General features: G+C 49.1%; 1 protein-coding gene across 1 annotated transcript in view; it reads left to right on the forward strand.

The window, feature by feature from the left end:
• RNLS (renalase, FAD dependent amine oxidase) overlaps positions 1-21,986 on the forward strand; it is a 188,990-nt gene that overhangs the window by 166,060 nt on the left and 944 nt on the right. The window lies entirely within an intron of this gene.

A 21,986-nucleotide genomic window follows, 5' to 3' on the forward strand; every position in this document is an offset into this window, starting at 1 on the left:
CTTAACCCCTGTAAATAAACCCCACGTAAATAGAAATACAGTGTTTCCGGCCTTATTTGGGATAAAAGAGACTGCAACGTGGTGTGGGCCTCACACATGCTACCATTGTAAAGTCATGTGCTAGGGGGTGATCAAATTACTGGTTTTGTTAGTGTAACAGTGTTTCCCCCACCCAATCGCAGATAGGGGCCATTACAGGGTGTATATATACCTGCTAGCAACAGGAGGGCTGAGTTGTCCGCCGATGGTAGTGGGGACACAGGAACAGGCTTCTAGGGTTCATACCCCACATATCTCCTTAGCAGTGCAGTGCCTCCATCTGCCATAGGCTCCAGGAACTGGAGGTGATCTCCCATGGTAGAACTTACAACCTCTCCCCCCAGTAAGGTCACGCACCAGGCAGGAGGTACAGTATATTGCAAAACAGGAACGGGTTTATTACTACACTCTGCAGTAACAGTTACTCAGCAGTCTTCTGCCGCATACAGTCTCTCAGATCAGCTATCACTGAAGATGGTCCCTGGACCATCACTACAGGCCAAGGGCACCCGCAGACATCCTAGCTCTTCCCCACCTCCCTAGCAGAGGCAGAGGTATGGTCCACACTCACTCTTCCCAGAGGGAAGGGCACATGGGAAGGCCCCAACTTCAGACTCCCAGTTGTGTGACCTGTCTTCCTCAGAGGGGAAGGAACACCTATAACTTTAGGGTGGTCCTGCCCTTAAGTACAGCCAGAAGGCGGGCACCCCGTTGTCCCAGCTACAACAGGATGTACCACACCCTTCTGTCACTCAAGTGCAGCACCAAAGGTGAGGGCGGAAACCCCATACCAACTACTGGCAACCTGATAGTACCAGGGTTTACTGCCAGCCCATTGGGTAGAATAGTAGTCAGGGGGGACCCTGCTACACTAGCAATGTTTTATCTGTGAATGACCACCCTGGACAGCCCAAATTCCACTTTTACAATAGGCTAGTTAAAATACATCATAGATTTATTAGTGGATGGCCAAAACATGCTTCTATCCAGTGACTGACTGGGTGGTCATTTACTGAATTTAATGACCGGTCATTCATTGGACATACATACCTAGGTATTAAGGAATTTCAATTAGGCCTAGAGTAAAGTAATTACAATACTGTGTGTTTTGTCACAGGCTGCTGACAATCAAAGTGAATGTGAAATAAAATACATATACGCTTCCAGTACACCCAGCAACAAATAGAAAACGCCTTACAAGCTGTGCGTGCAGGAACCATAAGTACAAACAAAGCATCTGTTGAGTATAGAATTCCTAAAGGGACTTTAATCAATAAATTGTATGGAAAACCAATACAAAGGAGATGTATGGGGCCACCATCAGTCCTAACAACTTGTGAGGAGGACAAACTGGAAAAATGGATATTAGGGAAAGCCGAAATAGTTTTCCCCATGCATGCCGAGGGTGTTAAAGATGCCGTACAAAAGGTTATTGTTGATACCCAGCAAAAGAATCCATGTACTGACAATAGACCAGGAGATAAATGGCTCAAACTATTTCTGAAGCGACGACCAAGCATTAGTAAGCGTAATGCCGAAATAATCTCAAAAGCTCGGGCCTGCATTACTGAAAATCAGATCTGGGAATGGTTCAATCAGCTGGAGCAGTACGTCAATGAAGAAAGCTGTCCGGAAGTACTACTAGAGGGCAATAGGATTTAAAACGCAGATGAATGTGGAGTCCAATGTTGCCCTAAAACTGGCAAGGTGCTGGGCCTGAGCAGTATCGCAATGTCTATGAAGTTGCAGGTGGTCAGGAGAAGGAATGCATAACCATTCTTGCCAATTTCTCTGCAAGTGGGAAAGTGGTTCCACCCATGGTTGTGTTTCCCTACCAGAGTGTCCCCCGAGATATTGCAGAGTTCATACCCAATGACTATTACATTGGGCGAAACGAGGGTAGATGGTGGTTAAAACATTTTATGAATACAATGCAAAGTGTTTCTATCCATGGCTGGTTACCAATAATCTGACATTCCCAATTGTTTTACTGTGTTGGATTGTCACAAGTCGCATATTAACATAGAACTGCAAAATTTGTAATTTGCAAGCATGTGACGTTGGTGTATTTCACCCACTTAAGGTGGAATGGCAAGAAGCGGTTAGGCGTTTTAAACAGAAGAGCAACAAATCGGTTTCACAAGTAACTTTCACAGCCCTGTTGAAAGAAGCTTATGATGCAGGACATAAAGAGGAAACAATCAGGAATGCCTTTGCAGCATGCGGATTGTTTCCCTTTAACGTTGATGCTGTTGACTTTTCAAAGTGTTTGGCAAACTGAAGAAAGTAGATGATACTCAGACACACGCAGGCACACACACACACAGGCAGGCACACACACACACACACACACACACACACACACAGAAGCTGGGACACAGGATTCCAAAATAAACATTTTTTTAATTCTAAAATTTTCTTGCACACCCTTGAAAGTGAAATACCTGCAGAGCTTCTCAAACTTTCAAAGTAACGAGAACTAGGTCTACTGAAATAAGAGATATTAGACCATCAGAAGAGACAGTGTTGTATGGCATATGGTGCAAATACTGTATATGGACCAGGCAGAAGCAGCAGAATTTGGACAGTGTTGAATTGGAGCAAGAGTCAGATTAATCTGAACCAACCATTGACAACACTCATGCCAATGACCTGAACCACCCAATACTGTCAATCTTGGGTCATCGACACAATTGATGAACCTGTAGATTTACCTGTGGATTTACCATCCGTGTTGACAATAATATAGAAATCGCAGCACAACAACCTTCACATACAATGTCTGTGCTATCCCTTGCACAAGAACCTAGGACATAATCTAACATACCCACCCCAGAGGCTTGTCCATCCCCGTCAAAGCAAACAACCCCTGAAAGTGTATGGGAAACACATCTTCACTGGCCTCAGGAAGATGTTAGTAAAGGCAAGCCAAAGAGAGCGGTGCAGCGCTTTGATGCAACATCCGAACAGTGGCAAGAATTCCACATGAGGAAAAATCAGATGAAGGTTGAAAAAGAAGATGCGATAAAACAAAGACAAGAACATCGGGTAGTACGTCAAAAGGCAAAGATGACAAAGTGGAAGCAGCCACGCAAGTACAAAAGGAATATAGAATTTGCAGAGGCTGATGAGACCACTACAGATGACAATTCAATATCCCATGGTTTAGATGGCAGTGTCAACCAAGAAAGTGAAGACTCGGGCAGTGAGGTTACATCCTCCGCTCAAATCCGCTCAAATCATTTCCCAAGATATTGTAGAATATGAAGGTACATTTTTCTGTGCACAGTGATTGCTAAAAGTTGGGACGAGGTGGAAGTCAGTTCTATGACTATGAGTGGGCCACACCATTGGAAGTGGGCAGAAGATGTGGACAAAATTTGGTTCAGTAAAGAAAAATGTTAACAATCAACCCACCCCGCCTGCTCTCAGTCAAAGGTAATTATGCTGTTCCTGAAATTAGCAAGTACAGACCTGTGAAATTAAGTTTTTTGTACTGTACTACAAGGACCTTAATTGTTCACAGTTCAGTTGTTAATTTTATATTATTTTCAGTCATTTGTATTAAAGCAGCAGTCCAAGCTGCCATTTAAAGAAAAACACAAAAGCATTTCCCTTTAATATGTGCAGCAATACAATCCACACAATGATAAGTAATTAGCTAAGTTGCCGATATATCCGTTCTCCTGTGATCGATCGGCGAAGATTCGGCTCGGGGGCTCACTAAATGGCTGCAGAGGAGTATTGACTCAGTATCTGTTACTTTGTAAATGGTTGCTATAGAAAGAAAAAAAATGCTTGTTACATTATAATACAGTAAAAATATCATTCAGAATTGTCTTTTAAAAAAATTTTTACAAGTATTTTCTCATAGTACAGACCTGATTTATCTAAAAAAAAAAACGCACAAGTAGGAGAGTGCTCACTCTGCAGCTTTAATAAAACATGTTGGTAATTAATTGTTTTAGATTACTACAAGAAAGACGTTAATTGTTCAAAGTTCAGTTGTTCATTATTGATTATAGTCAGTACTTTGTAATTAACCATTAATGTTGGTCTACAGGTTGAATGGGACTGCCAGGGACCCCCGCTGTGTTAATCCGATGGGCCATTAGTCTGTCTGCAGAAATGTCACAGAAATGTTGGCAGCATTACCTGGATATTGCCCCAGAATTTCCACGGCAAGTTTTAGAATACTCGTGGGCGCACCTGTATATGGAAAGAAAACACATCATTGTAAATAACACATAAACATACAATGCAGTCTAATTAATATTCAGAAATATGTAAAAGCAAAGAAACTTAAATGACCCACATCAACAATAAATGTAATTGCATTAAGTTCAAAAGAAAATAGTAGAAAAACAACTCAAAATAGTGTGACTATAAATCCTAAAAAGTATAATTCACAAAACAGCAGCGCAAGAGCATCTCAAATACTGGATCGGCCTGGCATGGAGCAAAATGACAAACCCCCTCACTGTGCAACTGTCCCAGTCAGCAGTGAAAGGGTGAAAGAACAGCTCAGCTACATTTCCATTCCCTTAATCTCAAGGGAGACTGCCTTTCATTTATGCAGATGAGGCTCTGCAGAGAGAGAACTGGGAAACAGCTGCCTGACCCCTCTGCTGGAGGCAGATGTGAGGGTCTGAGTTTTCCCCTAGTTTTACTTATTTCATTGCTTCCTATATGACTACAGAAATCACTGCGGCTGTGACCACATCACTTTTGCTAAGCTATATGATCGACCACATTAAGCTTTCTCTTGGAAGATTCAGCCCCACTTGATAATACAGATCACATTTGCAATAACTTGTAAGTACTCAATAGTTTAACATCTTCCTACTTTCAGCAGTTGTTTCGTAATCCTCAATTATGATTATGAGTAAAACTGTCCCAACTGTACTTGTAAAATGTTCCCCTAGTTTTGTGAAATTGATGCCGTTTTGTGAGATATTTAGAATACCCGGCTACCTGAACACGCTCCTCACCCCTACCACACGCAGCACTTATCACCTGAGATCAGATTCCAAAAGACTGTTCACGGTCCCAAGGTTCCACAAAGAAACCGGTTGCTCCTTGTGCTCTTACCGTGCCCCCCATGACTGGAACAACCTACCAGAGACTCTCAAAGCTGCCACCAGTCTACTGTATGTTCTTTCCAGACTACAGCTTTGTCACATTTTAATCCTGTCTGTGACTGTTAATTGTCTGTTAAATACGCCCATAACATATATTGTCCCCAGCTGTCCATGAAATGTCTGTAAATAGAATGTGCAACGATTTATTGTAATTATAAGTTTGTGCCCAGGACATACTTGAAAACGAGAGGTAACTCTCAATGCGTTATATTACCTGGTAAAACATGTTATAAATAAATAAATTGCAAGATGCTGCCGGAATCTGCAACATTTGACAGCTCCGACATATAGCGGCTGGGAGACTTATCGCGGTCACTGTTGCATAGTTCGCAATGTGCTGCAATCATTTTGCACATCTCTAATTAGGAGATTTCAAACCTAAAAACATGGATAGATCCACAAAGCTTCTTTTGTGACTGGATGGACACACAACAGTTAACGTCTTGTTAAGTACAAACCGGAATCTTCAAAGTCCAGTATGCGCCAATTGCTGTTTTCAGCATAACGAGCCCTTGCGTATAATGGACGTTAGTGCTAATGACATGCAAGAGAGGTGTTCCCTCTAACAACGCTCATCCACAGAGCTCCATCGAGCTCCGTTATACTTAATGCAGTGATTTAACGTTACTTAAGTCATCGCTAAACTTGCCGTTACTCACACCCAAACCCTTCAAATAACTTAACGTTATGTGTAACATCATGTTATAATAGCATTAAAGAGACATCTCAATAATTGACAATGAATACAGGCAGTTTTTCCTTATCCTATCATTACTGATCATTGTAGCAGCTTTTTTGATAGGCAATCACAGTAATGTTTAGACTGTTATACCTTCCCAAAAAAAGGACGCAAAGCGAAAAATAATGTAAAATAAACAAAACATATAGTTGTATGCAGAAGTATTCACCCCCTACAAATTTTTGGCATTTTGTTGGCACCTGAGCGCAGGGCCGCAGACAGATTTACTTATCCCAGGACTAGAGTTTACACCAGGCCCGCCCCCCATGTCAGTGGCCTTGCAAGCCCCCCCCCCTTTACACCTCCTTGCGAGCCCCCTCTGTTCCCCCTCACACACCTCCACACGAGCCCACCCTATCCCCCCTCACACCTCCTCGCAAGCCCCTCCTCTATCTGCCCCTCTCCCCATAAACAAAATATAATACACCCCCCCACACACAGAATACAACACCCCCACCCTCCCACAAAATACAACAGCCCCCACTCCCACAACATACAACACCTCCCAACCCCACACGCTCACACTGGAGTCCATCATTAAGAAGTGGAAGATGCATCATAACACCCAGACACTACCCAGATCAGGTCACCCTCCCAAACCGAGCAGCCGAGGAAGCAGGAAACTGGTTTGGGATGTCACACTGAAGCCAACAATGAGCTTGAGTAAAGAGGAGATTCAAGAAATTTGCAGATCGTCATCGTTGGACTATTCTCCTGTTTGCTGCCTGCCCTGGCTTCCGGTTGGTCCATCAATTCTCCTGCTTGCTGCCCGCCTTGACCCTAGCTTTCTTGACTACCTCTTTTGCCTGCTCCTCCCGGAAACTCTCTGTGATTACTCCAGGTGCTTCTACACTACTTACTCTCCGCTTGGATATCCTCACTGAGCCTGCATGATACCGGAAGAAGACAATGTGTCAACATCATGGTAGAAGAAAGAAGTAAAGAAAGAAGACATCTTTGAAGAAAAGAAGAACTACTAACCGGAGACTGCTCTTCAAGCAACAGAGGATCAATTGCTTCAGGTCAAGTTAAGGATCCATCAACCTTCAGCCATGGTGCAATCTGATTGGAAGAAGACCATTGGACCTGGATTTTTGTTTATTTTTGTACCATCGTGCAGGGATTATTTTGCATGTTAGTGTTTTTATTTTTATTGGCCATCAGGTACGGACTGTTTGTTGGTAATATTTTTATGATTGGGCATCGGCCCTTTATTGGATTAATCTGTGGGTGCCCTTGAGGATGAGGAGGATGGCCTTCATCCCGGCAGGGGTAAGTAATACTTTTATTGTTTGACTGTACATTGGATTGCCAATGTGGCTATCTAGGCCCCCATTGAGGACCTAGATAGCCACAGTGACAATCAATGGATTTAATGGCATAGTTTTTATTATATTATTATTTATTGTAATATATATTTTATTCAATATATTTTGTTATGCTTTTTAATGGGCAAAAGTCCTATTAGCCATATTTGGCTAATAGGGCTATTACCCCTTACTGTGGGAAGGAGGGACTTTTGTTGGGAGTAGGGGGTACACAATGGGGCTAGTTGATGGGGTGGGTGATTATGTCTCTCGGAGGGCAGCAGGATGGCTTAACCCCTTAATTACCTTATCGGTTAGAAAGTTCCTAGGAAATCTTGGGTAAACCAGGCATCCCTAAAGGGTTTAGGATCCAGGACAGGAAGGGAGCAATATCGTCAGGAACACCCAGAAAAAAATACAAAAATAATCATGGTGCAGTACATAAAATAAGTGTGAATCAAACTGTCAAACTTGGCTCTTGTGAATAACCTACTTACAAAAAGTAAGATTCAAGACAGCGGGTTTGTTAAAGATGAGTCTTTGGGCACCTCAGCTTAGCACCGCAGCATACAACAGCACACAACAGTGACAACTGGTGGCAGGCAGGATGGTATCTTCACAGAGGCTTCAACTCCCAATCAGGTATATGCAATCATACAGAGATGAAAGGAAACAATAGTGTTTTACCAGATAACACCAAATTTTATCAAGGAAACGTGTAAGACATGTACTCACAATATGTTAAATGAGCACAATCACATAGGGATCCCTAAAGGGTTCCCTGCAATTTTCAGGTCATTTAAAAATAGTACTGAGTACAGAAGAATTTAAAATGCATCTGATCTCAGACACACTATTAGAGAGGGTTGGGGTTCCTTACAATGCATCTGATCTCAGACGCGCTATTAGAGAGGGTTGGGGTTCCTCAGAATTTCACATAGGGTTTCTTCCCCCGAAAAAGGTTGGAAACCACTGTTCTAGACTTTAAAAAGGGCTCAACCAGGAAGTGGGAGTGTACTGAGTCGCAATGCATCTGAGAGTTTTTTCCTGTGTCTCCAGCCTGGTGGACACTTGCAGTATTGCAACCAGAAGAAGCTCCCATGAAGGCAGGATTTTTTTATACTGCATATTCTGGCTAAGCACCGACGAACGGGTCTGACATATTGCATGGGCAATGGTTTAGGTCATGTATCCGAACGGCATGGGCGTCCGCAGGAGGGGGCAAGGGGGGGCGCTTGCCCCCCCCTGGATCCAGGGCCGTCAACAGGGGGGGCACAGGGGGGACAAAGGGTACTGCTTCCCGGGCCCCGTGGGTCAGGCCGGGCCCCCTGCGCGGCCGGGCACCAGTTAATTAAATAAATGTAAAAAAAAAGTTGAAAAAAATGGCGCCGATTCCCCGCGGTCCTGGCGCGCATGCGCAGGGCAAGCAGGGCCCGCTTCCCCCCACTCCCAAAGTGGGAAGGAGGGGGAAGTACAAGCCAAGCTCCTCTGCGGCCCGCTCCCCCTCCCGCTCCCAACGTGGGATGGAGGGGGAAGTACCAGCTCCGCTGCGGCCCGCTTCCCCCCCTTGGCCAGCTTCCCGCGCACCCACCTCCCACGTGCCCCCCGGCCCACCTCCCGTGGCCTTGCCCCCCCCCCGAGCCCACCTCACGTGCCTCTCCCGAGCCCTCCTCCCACGCCCCCTCCCCAAGCCCACCTCCCGACCCTGGCAGCTGCCGCGGGGATATCGGGGGCAGGAAGGGGAAGCGTCCGGCTTGAAGCTGCACCCACCCGGTCAAGGTAAGTCACCCCACCCAGTCACTGTCACCCACTGTCACTGTCACCCACTGTCACCATAACCAACTGTCACCATAACCCACTGTCACCGTCACCCACTGTCACTGTCATCCACTGTCACCGTTACCCATTGTCACCATTACCCACTGTCAACGTTAACCACTGTCACTGTCACCCAACCAGTCACTGACTGTCACTCACCAAGTCACTGTCACCCACCCAGTCACTGTCAAGTCACTGTCCCACCCAGTCACTGTCACTCTCTCAGTCACCCAGTCACTGTCTCCCACCCACCCAGTAACTGTCTCCCACCCACCCAGTCACTGTCAATGTCACTGTCAACCCAGTCACTGTCACCCTAGTCACTGTCACCCACCCACCCAGTCACTGTCACCCACCCACCCAGTCACTGTCATCCACCCACCCAGTCACTGTCACCCAGTCACTCTCTCCCACCGTCATTCACGCACCCACCATCATTCACCCACCCACATTCAACATTCACCCACCCACCCACTGTCATTCACCCACTGTCATTCACCCATCCACCCACTCACTCACTGTCATTCACCCGCCCACCCACCATCATTCATCCACCCACCTACCGTCATTATCCCACCCACCCATCGTCATTCAACCATCATTCAACCACCCACCGTCATTCACCCACCCACCCACTGTCATTCACCCACCCACTGTCATTCACCCACTCACCCACTCACCCACTGTCATTCTACTGTCATTCACCCACTCACCCACCCAGGCAGGCAGACACATGTCTTTGTTGAAAATATAAAAATAAACAGGTTGCATTGTAATGTTTTTTTCTGTATCACAATAAAAAAACAGTTAAGTAAAAGTTGCGCTCTAAAAGATATTTTTTCGTGGTAGGTGCGCTATGGGTTCGGGGGGGGGGGGCGCTATGGGTTCGGGGGGGGGCTGCTCCTTCCATTTGTCCTGGGCCCCATGATTTCTGTTGGCGGCTCTGCCTGGATCACTCGCAGTCCTGGGCTGTTTTTGGCATTTATGGCGCCGTACAGTACGTTAACGGCGCTATAAACGCCAAAAACAGACTCTGGGTGGACCGGGACGGAGGTGGGTGGACCGGGACGGAGGTGGGTGGGTGCCCCTGGCACCGCGGCAGGCAGCTAGTGGTAGGCTAGCCTATGCTGCTACGCAGGAGGAAGCGCAGCGCACTGTCATTGGTAGCACTCGGGAGTGATGCGGCTCTCATTGGTAACACTACCTACCAATGAAAGCCGTCTCACTCCCAAGTCGGGGCCAATCTGTGCCGCAGCCGGGACCGCCATTGCGCTGCGGTTATAAATTATGTCCCCCCATGAAAAAAATTCTGCGGACGCCCATGCCGAACGGGTCTGACATATTGCATGGGCAATGGGGTTAGGACATTTTTTGTTGTTGAATGTATTGGCCCCTTTGGTACCTGTGATATAAATTGGATTAATGTTATTTTGCGCATAGGCTTCTGTAATAATAGATATTATAGAAGCCTATGATAAAAATACTATCACACTGTGGTTATTATCGCATTATTAAAGGTGGCGTTAATTCCTGCATCACGAGTTTGGCCCAAATAGCGCACCCAGTAAAGTTTTAACGCAGTGTTGATGAATAGCATCTTACTGTAAAATTGCAGTAATAACGCCCTTATATTTTTTTTATCAGGTGTAATATTAACTCTATCCAGGCTTTAGATTGTCATCTAGATTGTTACATCTGTGTTAAAGTGAGTTATCGTGAGTAAAAAAGCTGTAAGGCCGGCCCGTGTGGTGGGACTGCGGGGGCTGGCGCCCCCTGATGCTGCGGGGGCGGGACGGCCCGGTGCAGCAGGGTGGTGGTGATGCTGCGGGGGGGACCGAGGATGGGGGAGGGGGACCGATTCTGGGGGGGGGCGGCGACTGCGGGATGTGGTGGTGCTGCGGGATCCCCCGGTGCTGCGACGGGTGGCAGTGCTGGGGGTGGTTTTGGCGGGACTGCAGGGGCTGGCGGGATGGCCCGATGCTGCGGGGGGTGGTGGGACTACAGGGGCTGGCGGGATGGCCCGGTGCAGCAGGGGGGGTGGCGGGACTGCCCGGTGTGGCAGGACTACAGGGACTGGCGGGACGGCCCGATGCAGCAGGGGGGGTGGCGGACTGCCCGGTGTGGCAGGACTACAGGGACTGGCGGGACGGCCCGATGCTGCGGGGGTGGGACTGCAGGGGCTGGCGGGATGGCCCAGTGCTGCGGGGGGTGGTGGGACTACAGGGGCTGGTGGGACGGCTCGGTGCGGCGGAGGCGGGACTGCAGGAGCCTGCAGGACGGCCCGATGCTGCGGGGGTGGGACTGCAGGGGCTGGCGGGACGGCCCGGTGCAGCAGGGGGGGTGGCGGACTGCCCGGTGTGGCAGGACTACAGGGACTGGCGGGACGGCCCGATGCTGCGGGAGCAGGACTGCAGGGGCTGGCGGGACTGCCCGGTGCAGCAGGGGGGGCTGGCGATGCTGCGGGGGCCAGCGGCTGGTTACAGCAGTTGCCGCCGGCCTCGCTGCAGGCACCTGTTCCACAATGCTGTTACCATGCGCGCCGGGCCTCCCTCTCACTCCGGCGCACCGGAAGCTCACTTGACTTCCGGCGCTGCCAACAGGGAGACCGGTAAAGGGAGCAGCGTTTTTTTTTTTAATTATTAAATTAACGAGCACGGCCGCACAGGGGGCCCGGGCGGGCCGGGCCCCCCTGACTCATGGAGCCCAGGACGCCAGTGCCCTTTGCCCCCCCCCTGTTGACGGCCCTGCTCACAACATTCTGTGCTTCCACTGCAGTGAAGGATTCTGGGTAATGACATGCAAATTAGCACTCAGTGTGTCCCCTTTTGCTACTTATCCACTTTAACACGGTAACATGGATCCCTGTAAGCCTATGCCTGCTGTTTAACACAGCTTTTAAAGTAGAACCTGAGACAAAGAAGTGCATGGCCAGTAAACCTACTCACAGGCAGCTGAGGAACTTTGGCAAAGTCAGTATTGCGAGCTGACAACGTGAGTGTACTGTAATTCACAAAAGCTTGTGCTAAGTAATACTACTGAAGCACTGTAATAATTCTCCTGCACTATGTATAGGACAAAGTCAAGAGGGTAAGTGCATATGCAGACGGCCACAAGGTCATGTTACAATACTATGGAAAAGCTTCATTGAAGAGTGATTTTTCAGGTCGGTCTTAAAGATGGGGAGAGAGAAACTTTGACAAATGGTAAGAGTTCCAGAGATAAGGGATAGTATGAGAGGCAAAATTCAGATGGCTCTCCGCAATAGAAACGCATAGGACTGAGAGAAGGCAGCCTAGAGAGGATCACAGGTGTGTGAGCAGGTATATATAGCGAGAGGTGAGGACAGAAAGCGCTCCAGGCCTCTTTGGCAGTGAAGAGGTTCATGAAATCAGCCTGCACATGTCAAAACCAACTCAGTGTCTATTTTGCTATAAATAATATTAAATATATTGTTGGGCATTATTAGCATACATACATTTTAAATAAATAGCAAGATTTCGCTACTTGACATTTTATTTTCAAATGTTCCCCAGGCTTGCAAACGGCTTCAAAAGATATTTATGTTGTTGGCTTCTTTCAAAGTACATCAAAACTGTTGCAGATTGCATGCAGTACTTTTTTGTTACTGTGCTGTGGGAAAATGAACTTCTTTCTCAGCCACCCCTGACATCTGACCGTTCAGCTGATCACGAGAACATTGCGGTCAACCACAACTCAATTTGATATCATTGTTTTGTGCAGAGTTCCTGCTGTTGCATGGCACCACTTACATCACCTGCTCGGCTGCTTGAAGAAAATCCTGCCTCTTGCATCTCTGATAACCCTGTGGTGGCAGCTCGACACGCACATGTTTTAAGGTGTTCCAAAAAGATTTTCTCTAAACCATTTTTTTTTTTTACATAATTGACTTCCTTCTCATCACACACGTCCCTGTAAAAGCACCTGTGGTTTCCCTTTCTGGTAAAATACTTGTGTCAATTAGGGTTAAGGATGCTGGGTTTTGGTGTTTTTTTTAATTTTATTATTTAACTAATCAGTGTTAACAATGAAAAAATATTGAGGCACGTTTGAATTTGGTGTTTATTGGTTCACTTTTTTTTTCCGTTTCCAGACAGCCCCTGTGTTGCCTTTGTCTTGTACCTGTGGCTGGGCTGCTACAAGAGGTGGCGCTCAATAGGAAATGATGCTTCATTTCCGTTCTTGACGGTTCTGACTTGAAGTGCATGATGATCAGTCACGGTGTTTTTCCGTTAAAACCTGAAACCGGATTCCGTAAATATTTTATTGCGATTCTTGAAGCTGCAATCCATGCCGTTTTTTATTTTACATTTTTGTTTCATTTTTTTTTTACATTGGACTGAAGCAGGGGGTCTCTGGAGCTGAACCCCATTAATTTCAGCTCCGAGGACCCCCTGCATCTGGAGATATTTACCTCCAGAGGCTGAGGACCAATCAGATTCACCACATCTAACACCAACCTCACAAATTTAAATTTTATATATTAAGATGTTTCTCTGTGCCATTTTTCTTTTCTTTTTTATATTTAAATGAGGAAATGTTTTAGTTCCCAATCAGTATTGATACCCCCTGGGAACTCTGTATCCAGTACATTTCTCTTTGATTTAACCTGATTTCTCTATCACCTTTCCTGACGAAGCCGAGTACGTGCAAAACGCGTAGAGTCGCCAGCATTGCCATTCCCTGCTGCACCCGGTAGATGTCCAGTGTCTTTGCGTACCAACCATCTGCGTTCCAATAGCCGAAAGTGACGTGACCGGGGAACTGGAAGCTTCACCCACGGGGAGACGCCGGAACGCTAAGCAAGCACCTCAATGAGGGACATCGGGCAGCCGTGGTCAGAGATACTGACTGCAACTATTGTACTACATGATCGTGTAAGACCCCGAGGAACATCTCTCCCAAAGAGGGGTCCCCCCAGGCCACAACTCACCCGGCGCTCTCCGGCTCCTGCTCCACAGGAGCTCCGCCGCAAGCGTTCCTCTCCTTCCCCTTCCCTGACTCCCGCGGCTGCCATTGGAGGCGCGCACGTTCGCGCACCTTTATTTCCTCCCGCGAGCAGGCCTCTCCTTCCCCTTCCCTGGCCCCCGCGGCTGCCACTGGAAGCGCGCACGTTCGCGCGCCTCCGTCTCCTCCCGCGAGAGGGACTCCCGGCTCCAGCTTAGGCCGCGTGCATCTCCCCCGCATGGGGCACACGCCTGATGCGCGTGCACCGCTCACAATCCGCGCGTCAGACAAATCAGCTGGGGCAATATTTCCTCCTATCTCTGTCTCACATGGGATCGCGCCTCCGTTCCTCCCCCTCTTCCCATTGGTCTCCCTTCTTATATATACCCTGCTCAGCCATTTCTCATTGGCTGAGCATAGTTCTGTATGACCAGTGTTAACCACGGTCGTGCCTGCCTTAGCTCTTGTCCCTTTGTCTTTTCTAGTGATCTTTTGTGTTCCGAACCGGCTTGGCTGTGGATCCGCTCTGGACGTCGACTTTTGGCTAGTATCCTGACCTCCTGAACTTTCCGACCTCTTTCCTCTGCTTATGGATCCTGATCTACCTCCCGGCTCTGGACCCCAGGCTCTCGGTACCAACTATCTTCTGGAACCTCCCTTCTCGTCCAGCGAGTATCTTACTTTATCTTATACTCCCGTACGGTTCCAGATGCCTATTTTCCACTTTCCAGGCGTGTCCCCGTAGCTGTGGCTGCAGGTGTTACTCTTCTCACCTCAGTTTCGGGGTCCCTCCTTGTCCGTGGTGAGCACAGCGTTACAGATCATTTTTTCACGCTTGTATTTAAGTGTGATTCTTATACATTTTTATGCTATAAATTGTGAATTATACAGATCACTCTATGGGTATTTTCCATCTTTTTTGAGACAACTGGGGCACTTGCTGAATACCAGATAAGACCACCGCTACAGCAGCTGATACCACACATACAGACACCAAACAGAGTTTTGGAACTGCTTTATTTTCTGTAAAATAATGTGAGTCTACATCTTACAGGATCACCTATAGCTTACTATATCCCAACTTTATATACAATCTGCACTATTTGTGTTTTATGTTTTTATTCCATAAATGGTGACAAATTGCGCTCCCCAAACTCCACTGCTAAATACCTTACAGAGGAAGACATCTGACCGTCCTCAAAAGGGTTCTGAAGCTGCATTTGTTTGTACCACTATATTTCATTCATTTGAGCACTTTTATAATATCCACTAAGCACTATATTTGTGTTTAAGCACTAAATTATTGCTATAATATCACTACTTCACGTTAAGAGCGCATTTTCACTCTTTGTTACTTCTCTATCGCCATCCCTTGTTAATGATGGGATGTGTTCCAGTGCAAAGAAGGAAAAGGTGCTAGGGGAACCAAGAGGACCTACAAAAAATGTTCGTAGTCATTATACCAAAACTACATGTAACGGGTATTCCCCCACCCAATCGCAGATTCTACTGTGTGAGTGCAGGAAACATATATTGTTACTCAGGTGTGGTGCATTACCTGTTGGCTCACAGGAGGGCTGAGCTTCCGCCACGGGGAACCTGGGGTAATTATACTAGGGGTGATCACTTACAACATCTTCTCGGTACAGCGCCTCCACCTGCGATGGCTCCCACCAGAGGGGGAGTGGTTCCTCGCAGGACAATCAATAATACCATACACAGTGCTTTATATAACGAAGGACTTTACTAACGACTAATAATGATAACCTGTGTCTCTCTCACGGTGAGACACTAACAGTGACGTCTCGCAGGACGATTCCCAAACACTAGGTGATCCCACCCAGTGTCCCAAGAACCCCACCCAATGTCCCGTACTCCTACAGAGATAGTCAATGGGTGACTGCGCAGTCACTAAGAACCTATAGGCCTGTTGGTGCACATGTGATGGTATAATACCTGCCGAGCACTCCGGTGCTCGGGTCAGCAACAAACTTCTCAAAGGGTCAGACGTGTGATGAATCCGTCTGATCCAACCGAACTCCTTGCACGTGCGGACCGCTTCACAGGAACCGCAGCGTCTGCTGTGTCCCTGTCTAATCTAAATGGTACTAACGTGACAGGAACCCTAACCTAGGGCCTGTCCCTGTAGTACAGCAACCTGTAGTGGCTTGGGGAACTCCTAGGGCCTGCAGGGGTAATGACCTGTCTCACTCCCCCAACTACCCAAGTCCCTTCGGTAAGTGATCTGGAATGGACTAGAGTACTCTTCCATGCAGTACTTGGGCGTCTACCTACTGTTGGCTAGCCTAGTGCAGATCCTCTCCAGAATTCCTGACCTCGTTAACAGGCTATCCCTTCAGGCATCCTACCCCTAGCGCTACCTCAAGGTGACTAGAACAGCTATAGCCCTTCTCCAGACCCACTACTCTCTGACTAGTCCCAGCGCCTACAGCAGCAAGCTGTAGCTCACTGGAGGTTGGCAGTCAACGTGCTGCGCAACAAGGTGCCTGCCTGTCAGACCTCACGGCACTGACAGCCGTGACTCTGACAATGCAGCACTACACTAAGGGCAGCGTCCCTATCTTGGGCCTCCCTCAGCAATTACCCACTAACCTAGTGGGGAGTTGGGGCCTACCTGGGGTGTGGGTACCTATGGGGTGCAGGAGCTGCTCTCGCTCCCCGCACCTTGCTTCCCTCACAGCTCCCTGACTCCAACTCTCTGTAACCTTCCTTTCCCAGCTCCCACTAATGTAAGTGGCAGGGTCCCTAACCCGAGGGCTGCCCCTGGCAACACTCACCTTACTGGGGAGCTGAGCTATCTCGAGCCCTGGGGGTGCTGGCCTAGTACAGGGAGTCCTGGACTCCTGTACCCTACCTCCTTCCCTGGGCTGCTCCGGTCTCTGACTGATCTAACGTGCTGCAAGCCCGCCAAATGTATCTCTTTTCCCAGGGGTCTCCTAAGCCCTATTGGCTCCCTGGGGTCACATGGGGCTCGCAAAGGCTCTTGGGATATGTAGTCCCAGCTCAGAGCCTTCCCTGGTAGGCTAGGGGTTCGCGGGCTTTTCCCTACCTTCACTGCGCTTGCGCAAGCTTTCCCGGGCTGCCTCGACCTTCCCTCAGCTCTCCCTGCTCTCGCGCGAGCTATCCCTGTCTCGGGGCTGTCCCTGCGCCTACGCATCCCTGCGCATGCGCAACAGTATCCTCAATGGCGGCGCCCTGCTTGGCCGGCCGCCGGGACCTTAGAGACGCGATCGCGGCCTTAGCAACCGCCCGATCGCGTCCCCGGCAACCGGCCGCAGGCAGGAGAAGCCGCGCTGCTCCCTGCTCCAGCCCCCACCCTTGGAAGCAGCCGTCGGGTCTGTCGGCACCCGCGACCGAGCTGCTCAAGGGGAGGGGGGTCTCCAGGAGCCACGGGAGCTCCAGGCTACACTCTCCCCCTGGTGAAACTCCAACGACCTCGCTTGGATGGCAGACATAACCTGGTACACAGTTATACAATGAAAATGCAGGGCATATGTACAACCTATCACTGGTGACTTTAGACATCAGGTTACAATACAGTTCACATACCATACCCGAGGCCAGCTGAGCGTCAGCTGTTTGCTGAGACCATTCGTGGGGTGCCCCTAACTGATCAAGTGGGGGTACCTCACTTTTGCGTCCGTGAGCCTCCCCCAGAAAAATTTCTTGAAGAGCACACCGGAGGGCAACAGTCACTGGTTCCTCGCTACTTCCTCCCCCTGGTGGAAGGAGTAGCACCATGTCTCTGAAGCAGACCTTTACCCGGTCACCCGCGGCATGGATGCGGTAGACCAGGCGGCCAGGACCTTTTCCGCGGTCCACTACTTGGCGAATGGCACGCTCCCTTTTGGGCTTAAGGGAGGCAATTTTTACTAAATCCCTCGCCACACAGTCCTTGTCCCTACGTACTTGCGAGGCTTCCGCTGGGAAGCGAGCAATGGACAATGTCTCTTTCCTCAAAGTCTCTGTTTCACCTGGCAGGGGGTAAAGGGTAGATACCTTACCACTGTGGTGATTCACGGTAGCCAACAGGTCCTCGGGGACGCTGTCAGTTCCCACCTCGGCTGTATCAGGACCTGTCCCCGGCACTTCTGGGACAGTCCACTTACTGGCTTGAAACTCGGGAGCGTTGGATTCCAGTCCTGGGATCATCATTTGGGTTAGAGCACACGGGCTCATACTTAGTTCAGGAACCATAACTCTGGCCTTTTTCACGACCACCTCCATCGGAGCCTGTGGGGGGCAAAGGGGTTCCTTACCACTCTGCTGGCTTGCGATGGTTTTCTCTTCTTCTGGAACACTGTCAGGTATCTGCGGTGCTTCACCTGACACCACGACAGAGCTGACTGTTCTCTTCAACTGAACGGTAGGTGGTAGATACTGGTCCTCTCGCACGGCTGGACAGCTTTCTTCTAGGGGGGACACCTTACCCTGTGATTCCTCTATCTCACTGCTGGGGTGGTTCGCCGGTAGGCGCATCGCCACCGATGGTTCGTCCTTTTCCGTAGCTGGCTGGGCCTCAGTTCTTCCCGCTTGGTTGCAACAGGGAACCAGGGCAGCCTTGTCTGTCAGCTCCTCCACCTCCGTGGTTGAGGTAGAGCAAGTAACAGCATCTTCATCTCTGTGTTCTGCCATCTGAGATTCCTGCTTGGGATCTGGGACTGTAGACTGCAGCAGCACAGGCTTTAGAAACTGTGCCCCGCAGCTGGCACACTTGGGGCCCCAGGTCTGTTTGCCACCTGGGAAGTCACACTGATTACAAACACATCGTATACACCCCTCGTCCTCCACCACGGCCACCCGATATTCTATTGGTAGCCTAAAATGGTTAAAGTCCATACCACCAGATAGACTCAAGTCCTTTTGTAGGCACGGGCACACCAGAAAGGATATTTTCCCTCCTTTAGACCGCCATGCTCCATATAAATGAGGGTGTATTTCTCTGCACTCTGTACTGTTTTTAATGGGAATAACAGTTGCTGATGGTTGTTCACTTTGCTTGCTCCCCCTGGTGGAATGTAAAGGAGGGGCTCGCTCTATCACTGAGTCACTCACATTGCGGGGGCGGAGCTTAGGGTTTCCCGCCAAACCCGGCCAGTTTGCAACATTTTCCCGCGCGGGCGGGAAATCAGCACGTGACTTCTTCATGGCGAACAAAAATAGCACAATTTAGAAAAAAATATACCGGGCACCCCAGGTCATTCTCTCAGCAGCGCCTCCAAATGTAACGGGTATTCCCCCACCCAATCGCAGATTCTACTGTGTGAGTGCAGGAAACATATATTGTTACTCAGGTGTGGTGCATTACCTGTTGGCTCACAGGAGGGCTGAGCTTCCGCCACGGGGAACCTGGGGTAATTATACTAGGGGTGATCACTTACAACATCTTCTCGGTACAGCGCCTCCACCTGCGATGGCTCCCACCAGAGGGGGAGTGGTTCCTCGCAGGACAATCAATAATACCATACACAGTGCTTTATATAACGAAGGACTTTACTAACGACTAATAATGATAACCTGTGTCTCTCTCACGGTGAGACACTAACAGTGACGTCTCGCAGGACGATTCCCAAACACTAGGTGATCCCACCCAGTGTCCCAAGAACCCCACCCAATGTCCCGTACTCCTACAGAGATAGTCAATGGGTGACTGCGCAGTCACTAAGAACCTATAGGCCTGTTGGTGCACATGTGATGGTATAATACCTGCCGAGCACTCCGGTGCTCGGGTCAGCAACAAACTTCTCAAAGGGTCAGACGTGTGATGAATCCGTCTGATCCAACCGAACTCCTTGCACGTGCGGACCGCTTCACAGGAACCGCAGCGTCTGCTGTGTCCCTGTCTAATCTAAATGGTACTAACGTGACAGGAACCCTAACCTAGGGCCTGTCCCTGTAGTACAGCAACCTGTAGTGGCTTGGGGAACTCCTAGGGCCTGCAGGGGTAATGACCTGTCTCACTCCCCCAACTACCCAAGTCCCTTCGGTAAGTGATCTGGAATGGACTAGAGTACTCTTCCATGCAGTACTTGGGCGTCTACCTACTGTTGGCTAGCCTAGTGCAGATCCTCTCCAGAATTCCTGACCTCGTTAACAGGCTATCCCTTCAGGCATCCTACCCCTAGCGCTACCTCAAGGTGACTAGAACAGCTATAGCCCTTCTCCAGACCCACTACTCTCTGACTAGTCCCAGCGCCTACAGCAGCAAGCTGTAGCTCACTGGAGGTTGGCAGTCAACGTGCTGCGCAACAAGGTGCCTGCCTGTCAGACCTCACGGCACTGACAGCCGTGACTCTGACAATGCAGCACTACACTAAGGGCAGCGTCCCTATCTTGGGCCTCCCTCAGCAATTACCCACTAACCTAGTGGGGAGTTGGGGCCTACCTGGGGTGTGGGTACCTATGGGGTGCAGGAGCTGCTCTCGCTCCCCGCACCTTGCTTCCCTCACAGCTCCCTGACTCCAACTCTCTGTAACCTTCCTTTCCCAGCTCCCACTAATGTAAGTGGCAGGGTCCCTAACCCGAGGGCTGCCCCTGGCAACACTCACCTTACTGGGGAGCTGAGCTATCTCGAGCCCTGGGGGTGCTGGCCTAGTACAGGGAGTCCTGGACTCCTGTACCCTACCTCCTTCCCTGGGCTGCTCCGGTCTCTGACTGATCTAACGTGCTGCAAGCCCGCCAAATGTATCTCTTTTCCCAGGGGTCTCCTAAGCCCTATTGGCTCCCTGGGGTCACATGGGGCTCGCAAAGGCTCTTGGGATATGTAGTCCCAGCTCAGAGCCTTCCCTGGTAGGCTAGGGGTTCGCGGGCTTTTCCCTACCTTCACTGCGCTTGCGCAAGCTTTCCCGGGCTGCCTCGACCTTCCCTCAGCTCTCCCTGCTCTCGCGCGAGCTATCCCTGTCTCGGGGCTGTCCCTGCGCCTACGCATCCCTGCGCATGCGCAACAGTATCCTCAATGGCGGCGCCCTGCTTGGCCGGCCGCCGGGACCTTAGAGACGCGATCGCGGCCTTAGCAACCGCCCGATCGCGTCCCCGGCAACCGGCCGCAGGCAGGAGAAGCCGCGCTGCTCCCTGCTCCAGCCCCCACCCTTGGAAGCAGCCGTCGGGTCTGTCGGCACCCGCGACCGAGCTGCTCAAGGGGAGGGGGGTCTCCAGGAGCCACGGGAGCTCCAGGCTACACTCACATAAATTAAAATCATCTATGACATGCAGCACAAATGATGTGGTTTATATGCTGAAATGTGCTTGCGGAAGCAGATACATTGGGAGGACCATCAGGCCACTCAAAATCAGGATTTCTGAACATCTCAGATCCATAAAAAACAGAGAGAACCCACCCATTTTATTTTCTGTATTCCCCTCCCTCCCCTTTTATGTCCTGAAAAAATAATAAAATACAAGTTAAAACAAAAAACAGAGACGACAGATTTCCGGTCTCTAGGCATTTCAATGCATGTCCTCTTGGTTCCCCTAGCACCTTTTGCTTCTTTGCTCTGGAACACATTCCATCATTAACCAGGTGAGGTGATAGAGAAACCAGGTGAGGTGATAGAGAAACCAGGTGAGGTGATAGAGAAACCAGGTTAAATCAAAGACAAATGTACTGGATATAAACCCTGGGAACTCTGTTTCCCAGGGGTATCAATATACTGATTGTGAACTAAAACATTTCATTTAAATATCAGCATTATTATCATTATCCCATGTCTCTGCTTTCATATCTACATACATGTAGCCTTTGCTGTTCAACATTAGTTTGACCTGATCGGTAACTGCCAATATAAAACTTGTTGTACTCAAGAAATCATATACATTGCCTAGTTATATGCGTGTCCGATTTGTTTGTTTTCATCGTATCCTGCATAGATGTGAACGGAAATCCATATTTGCCATTCTCATCCCTTACTGTTTCTGTTTCTGTTTCTCTCTCTCTCTCTCTCTCTCTCTCTCTCTCTC

The sequence above is a fragment of the Ascaphus truei genome, chromosome 8 (genome assembly GCF_040206685.1).
Source record: "Ascaphus truei isolate aAscTru1 chromosome 8, aAscTru1.hap1, whole genome shotgun sequence".
Classification (NCBI taxonomy): Eukaryota; Metazoa; Chordata; class Amphibia; order Anura; family Ascaphidae; genus Ascaphus; species Ascaphus truei.